The 7440-nt window shown below is 32.0% G+C and overlaps 1 protein-coding gene across 2 annotated transcripts in view; it reads right to left on the reverse strand.

Annotated features, from left to right (window-relative positions):
* Window positions 1-5893, reverse strand: part of shisal1a (shisa like 1a) — a 29974-nt gene extending 24081 nt beyond the window's left edge. For both annotated transcript variants that reach the window (XM_052554474.1, XM_052554473.1), the window contains exon 1: window positions 5670-5893. The gene's annotated coding sequence lies outside the window, so the exon portion shown is untranslated. The remainder of the gene's footprint in view (window positions 1-5669) is intronic.
* Window positions 5894-7440: the final 1547 nt, after the last annotated feature.

Raw genomic sequence — 7440 nt, forward strand, 5'->3', positions numbered from 1 at the left:
TGATATAAATCATTATTAATATTATAATATTATTTAATAAATTCAAATTATTAATTTGATTTTAATAATCATACTTACATTTATAGCATATTAATGAATAATAATGTATTTACTTATCATATATATGATATTACTGTAATAATTATTAATAATTTAATTATTAATTTATTAGAATAATTTAATTACATTTTCAGTTAACTTTAACTTTTAATACATTAATTAACTTGATTAATGTATAATGATAATTAATTTATTAATTTATTGATCAATTTTTCTTAATTATTTATTCTTAAAGAAAATATTTTGAAGAATGTTGAAACTCCTTTTCACCCATACAATTTAAAAAGTTTTTCAAAATATCTTATTTTTATTATGCTTTGTAAAATTAATATTAAATATATTTTCATATTGATGTAAATATTCTACATATTCTACATATACATATTTTATATATTATGATGCTTAATTTATTATAATTATAATATTCTTTAATAAATCAAAATTATTAATGTGATTTAATAATTATATTAAAATGTTATAATTAAATATTATACTAATAATATGAATTTATCATATATATGATATTACTTTAATAATTATAAATGGTCAATTATTAACTTGATTTAATAATGATAATACATATTTGACTTATACATTTATGATAAATTCATTTTTTCCATAAAAAAAAAGATATTTTGAAGAATGTTTGAACAGTTTTTGTCCATACAGTGAAAAGCAGCAACATTCAAAAAATATTGTATAGACATATTCTAAGAACAAACAAAAAAGAAAAACTATTTTTCCTAAATTTTATAGTATAATTCTTCTTCACAAAACAAGATCTTCTTTTGGTATCAGGTGTAGTTCTTTGAATGCCTCTTGTTTTACAGGTGAAAATCGGACCAAGTTTTCCATATTTTTAGAAAACTGAAAACACAGAACGATACATTGTGTTCCTCAGATGGATCAGTCCCTCAGAAACAGAAGTGTGGTGCATATGGCTCTGAAATCTCTGACATTTGTGTCCAAATCTACTAGCAGTGGCTCTCCTGGCAGTACATCACATAGCGCTTCACAGAAGAGTGTGAAGGACTTTCTTTTCCCCGAGCTACACTGCACTGTGTTTATCAATCCCCTCCGGACCCTTGTGCATGTGTGAAAATGTAGGAGAGAATGTCTCTGAGCAAACGAGAACTCACCAAATTCTCCTAGAGCTGCGCTGAAGTCATTGTTCCTCTCTGAAGATCAATTCATATTTATATTCATATGCTCCTGCACACACCCGCTGCCTCTGACTATTGAATAATAGAGTAGCTACTTTCTAATTGTTTGTGAATGTTCTGTCGCTAGTTCATTTTTTTTTTATCACAGAATGCTTTGTAAACTAATGTCAGTTTAGAGGGAAACAATGCCAGACTGTGAGAAGATTCAACATCATCCTTTGAGACAAGTTCCTTTCTGTTCTATTGGTTTCAAGGGGAGTTTTTTGACAGAATTGGGTAGGGGAGGTCCGCGATACCTGAAGAGAGGTAGGCCTATCTGTTAGCGTCCCCATTCATCTCAGTGGCAGTTTTAGGTGCAGGACTCCCAGACGTAGCAGACAAGTAAAGAATATGTATATGCTTGCAAAGAATACATCTACTTCTTAATGTCCGTCTATGGAGAAAGATGCTTTTTTTGCTCAGAAAATGCTATAGTTGGCATCTGCAGTTGCTAAGTGGAGCATGCTAACTAGCCAAACTTGTTGGGTAAAGTGGCTGATCTGACTGGTCAGACTCTCTAGAAGTTCCTTTTAAAGGAAAATGAATGTAAAAGCACTGAATTCTAGAGTCAGTCACTATATCAAGATTTTGGATCATTTTGCTCGTTAAGTCTGACTGATATTCTCAGAGGTCTCTGAAATGTGCATGAGAGGGATCTGGCACACAAAAAGAGCCTCTACAGTGCTCAACGCTCACTACCCGAATGCACTATTCATATTCAAAAGCACCGCAGGACCAAATGCAAAGTGATACAGAATTTCAGAATGTCCCTCAATTCATGGTCTTTTGCTTTCTGCCTGGAAACTGTAAAAAACTTCCATAAAGTCAAACATGAAGTTAGCTGTCCAGCTCACAAAAAGCAGTGCATTTTAGTAAATGCAAATGGAAAATGATTTTTCGAAATGTTCGATTCTTACTTTTATGCTGCGTCCAGGGATTAATGTGTTGGGATGAATTGAGAATGTGTTGAACACTGAGGAGAGGGACGGGTACATTTAGATAACATGAACTAACGTCATTAGCACTGCAGATGGTACAGTCTGTTCTCTGCTCATCCCCATAGTTACCATCAATACCCCTTACCTAAAACCACAAAGAATGGCACAGGGATAAGCACCTTCAAACACCTTAGACACCAGACAACTGGCATTGTTGTGTTCTGCTTTGAATTAACTCTCTGCCAAAGCTTTATACTCTAATAATAAAATGACTGTTGTTGTAATATTAATATATATATATATATATATATATATATATATATATATATATATATATATATATATATATATATATATATATATATATAGTTAGTTATAGTTAGTTAGTTTATATTATTTAAATATAATAATTGTATAATAATAATAATAATACAATTATCTATACAATTATACGTTTTTAATGAAGTGGCGTATTGATGGGAAAACAATCTAAAAATCAGATTAGTCTGGAGACAGTACGGCCGTAAGTAATATTACTACTACTACCTACTAATTATTATTATTGTCAATTTTGTTATTGTTTAATCATCATTTTCATTATTATTAATTATTATTAGTGACTATTATTAGTGACATTTTATATATTATCATGATCCTTTGAAATATACAATATAAATTGTTTTAATATTATTAAAATAAAGCTCGTCTGTATTAAAAGTAAAGATGAGACACTAAAATGAACATAATGAATAAATTATTATTATATATTTTATATATTGATAACCTAATTCGTTTTTATAGTTATACTTATAAAATAACTTGTTGTTGTTTTTATTATTACATTAAAATGTACTTTATTATAATTAAATATGATTATTTTAATGTTATAGAAATATATTGTGTGTAATAATAATAACATTATTCATTAAAAGGTTTTATTGAAAAACGTAGCTGGGGAGAATATGATAATAAATTGGTTGCTTTATTATGACCAGCTTTTGAGCCTATATGTTTTTCAGTCATAAAGGTTGACAGCAAATAGCTTTTATCCCTTCTCTTCCTCTGTCCATTTACCCAGTTCTCGGTCCAATTAAGCCCTCTTGTTTTTCTTTGCAGTGTTACTAAAAAGCTCTTTTATTGTTCCCCTGTGTCAGTTTTTTGCTGTAGTGTGAGGATGATGTCTTTAAGCGACTCTGATGGTCCTGTGTGTACATCAAGACTTACCTGCAGTGTGATCGACTGCTCTTAGCTTTAAGCTTCTAGTGCCTCAGGCGGATCGGTGTTTAAAGCAGAGCATCAGGTGTAAGACTTGGAAGGACTCAGAGAAATTAGAAGATTTTTGTCTTTCAAGTCATGTATTCAAAGCATCCAGAGACATCCAGAGCAGGTTGTTTGTAATTGAGAAGAATCTCCTTTTCTCTGTGAAAGGCAGATAACCAGTGCTGCTGGGGCAAAAGGGGGCTGAAATATGGCTCTCATTAAAACTAGCCCCTTTGTTCTCCTGCTAAATGTATTTCTCACCTCAGAGAGATGACGTGTCGAGACTAAAATTAGGAGCCTAAATTTGGCTTCTGATTCAGAGAGAACATTTTCTAGACAGTGTTTCCTAAATAATAATGTCACATTTCTGAATTTAAACTTTGGGATTTAAAAAGCCTTTAACCCCATGCTGGACATTCAGGTAGAGTCACAAAAACTGAACCTGGGCTGAGGTGATTGCTTTCCAGGGATGTGCAAATTAATGATCAGCATCTGATATTTATTATTATTACTTTATGAAATGCTTGATTCTGATTGTTCAGTCACAGAATTCAGAAGATATTTCCTAATATTTGCTGTTGTCCATGGCAATGTTGTTTATCAGAGAGCAGATCCGGGTAACTGAACATCACTGACTGTATAGTGCAGGGTTGTTATTGTTCCTGAAAATAGCATTAAAAATACTTTTTTTGCAATTGAAATAAAGTTTAAATAGAATATAAATATTATATGGGAAACTTCAGTGAAAAATAAAAACATTACCTTAAGCAACTAACTGGGAAAAAGTTTGCAATTACTAAAACTGAAATAAAAAAAGAAATATAAATACAAATGTAAATTTTTTTACAAAGGCACATAAAAAAATCATAAAAAAAATAGCTAATTTATAATATAATATAAAATAATGTTGCCTTAGTGAGACCATAGTGAGAATGACCTTAGAGGTTTGTCTTCTCTAGGAAATGCATTTTTATCTACATAGAATAATGTATAGGTATGATAATGAAATATAATATAGCATTAATTTATATACAATGCATGTATTTAAGAATATATACAATTAGTAATAGAATTAATATTTCATGTCAGGTACAGTATATCGCACAGTTTTTTTCCCCAACTGAATGTTTATTATCCCCTAATTGAATTAAGTTTTAATATTTAGCTTTGAAACATTTAAAAAAATTATTAAAAACTATTTAAATTAATCGAAGAAAATAGTTTATAAAAATAACACACATATATATATATATATATATATATATATAAATAACAAATAATATATATATATATATATATATATATATATATATATATATATATAAATAACAAATAATATATATATATATATATATATAACAAATAATATATATATATATATATACATATATATATATATATATATATTACTTATATTATATATTCTATATTTTTTTAATTATTAAAATGAATGAAATATAATATAGTATTCTGGTCATGTTGACACTAGATGTGTCTGATCGAGCTGTGAGGGTTTCGGTGGCACTCTTTAAAAACCAGCTCGAGGACTCCGAACAAAATCACTCATCACTGCTCAGCTGAGGACGCATTCTGATAAACTAAAGTATGCTCGAGTACACCAACTGACATCCCAACCTCTCACAGACGAGAGAGCTGTCAAACACACACAGGCTCGCACACAGTCTGTAAAGTAACAGAGGTGGGGAACCCAGTTAGTAGCAGTGAATTGCTGCTGGGATGCTTCTGTCATCAACAGATACACACAGAGGCTGAATGGATGCCCATCTGCTGTTGACTAAGACTAAGTTCTTTACATCGTAAAAACAAGAAACTCGCTTGTTTCCAAGTTACCATCTCTCTAGATGTTTCCTTTCCAGTGCCGAGCAAAGGGGAAATTCAGACACTCAGGAAATCCAAATAATTAGCAGTTCCTCATTAACCTGTCTAATTATGTAAAGCTTGAAGCACTGATGTATTGATATACATATCCATTCCCACAATATTCCACATTAGCTCAAAACAGTCAACCTCTTCACCCAATCAATACTCAGAAATATCAATAACGTACCGCAACTTTGTCTGTGAGTTCAATAAAACCAAAAGGTCTGTTCCAAGTTCAGCACATGTGATTCAAACATTTGGCTGCGCTTTTTTGAAAACAGAAAGAAAAACGAGTGTTTTTTCGTTAATGAGAAGCAGTCGGTCTTACCTCTTTCTGTGTCTTTCTCTCTTGTAGAGCTAGTTTGCCTGATGTTATAGCATGTTGAATGAGGCTCTCTGATGGAGTACGGCATAAACACACAGGTACACACTCATCCTGCTGTTTCCACTGTGTTCAGCCTGTCATCGGAAAGAGAAGATGAACGGAGGTAAAGGGGAGGAGAGGAAACACGCACTTCTGCCCTCTACCTTCCATGTGCTGGGTCCCTGCACTTAAACTGAGCACAGACAGAGCGAGCGAGAGAGAGAGAGGCAGAGGGAGGGAGGTGTGTTTATGTGTGTGTGGGTGTGGGTAAGGTTTTGCCTATATTGAGAGGATAGTAAAACCTGAAATCACCTACATTGTGAGGAGCAGTCAAAGGTCCATGTCCATGGGAAAAACATGCAAAATGTTTTCAATTTCAAAATGCAGAAAATATTTTCAGTTCTTGAAGTACACCCCCCACCCAATAGTTTAAACAATGAGAAAAATTAAACAAGAAATGAATGATTAAATGAATTAACAAATGAAAAAAGTAATTAATTTTAGAAAATGTTTACATTTAATTTTAATTTCATGCAGCAAACATTCAAAATCGATTGAATAATTTTGTAAAATCATTCAGTTTTTCAGTTTTATTTTGCACAATATAGCACTAACATATTGGTGGTTATTGCGTTTTTTAATTTACTTTAATTAGCCCATATTAGTCTACGTATTAGATATTTTATTATGCATGGTCATTTTGGGCTGTTTTTACTTTTGCCATGAACTAATGCTCAAAAGCTAATTTACTTTTCATGTATTAATTAATATACATGTATTTAATGTGAATTAACTTTTAGTATTTAAAATGGTTTATTTATAGTTTATTGGTATTAGATAGAATTGTAATATTGGTGCATCGCTCCAGATAGATGGATAGATAGATAGATAGAAAAACATGAGTGGGTGAATGCTGCTGAATCTCTCTCTCTTTCTCTGTGTGTGTGTTAGAGAGAGTGTGTGAGTTGGTGAGTTGTTTAACATGTGTAGCAGGATCTGGATATAGTCCAACAGTTGAAGGCAGAAGGTCAGTGTTGGCTCACTAATGAGGGATGGTCTGGGTGTGATTCTGACAGCTTGTGATTCTGACAACCAGTCTTTCTCAAACACAGACACATACACAATCGTCCTCCTCGGTGAAGCTCAAAATGACCCATTCCATGGACGAAGATCTTCCCTTCCTGATAGAAAAAGGAGAAAGAGAGAGAGATGAATAACGTGTGTGTGTGAGGTCAAGATCTGTCCTCATATGACCCAATAGAGAACATTCAAAACCCAACTGTAATACAGTTCAGTTCAGCCCTCTCGGTTGTAAAGCATTAGTATTGCATTTATTCTTGCTTGATCTCTGTGTGAAGCTGGAATATGAAACAGAAACTTAAGAGCTAGAAAGGTCTTTATAAGGCTACTCAGTAAGGTGAACATTGGTCATTTCAGGATAATGGAAGGTCTCTGGTATGTTGTGTGGTTAGGTTTATGCATTCAGGTAACATATGTTAAATATTTAGTAAAGATTACTATTTTTAGATGCCATTTGAGGACATTTCTTAGTATTAAAGACCTGTCGAGCTGCGGCGAAACAAGAAACGTATGTTTCTCTTAAAACCAATAAACTAAAAGAACATCATGAACACATTTTTATAGACATAGATGCTAAAATAATCATTCAGGCTTTATGGGAACACAATGGCTCAATCCGGGTTTGGAGATTCCAAATGAATTTGTGAGGTCAATC

This window comes from Carassius gibelio, chromosome B4 (assembly GCF_023724105.1).
Source record: "Carassius gibelio isolate Cgi1373 ecotype wild population from Czech Republic chromosome B4, carGib1.2-hapl.c, whole genome shotgun sequence".
NCBI lineage: Eukaryota > Metazoa > Chordata > Actinopteri > Cypriniformes > Cyprinidae > Carassius > Carassius gibelio.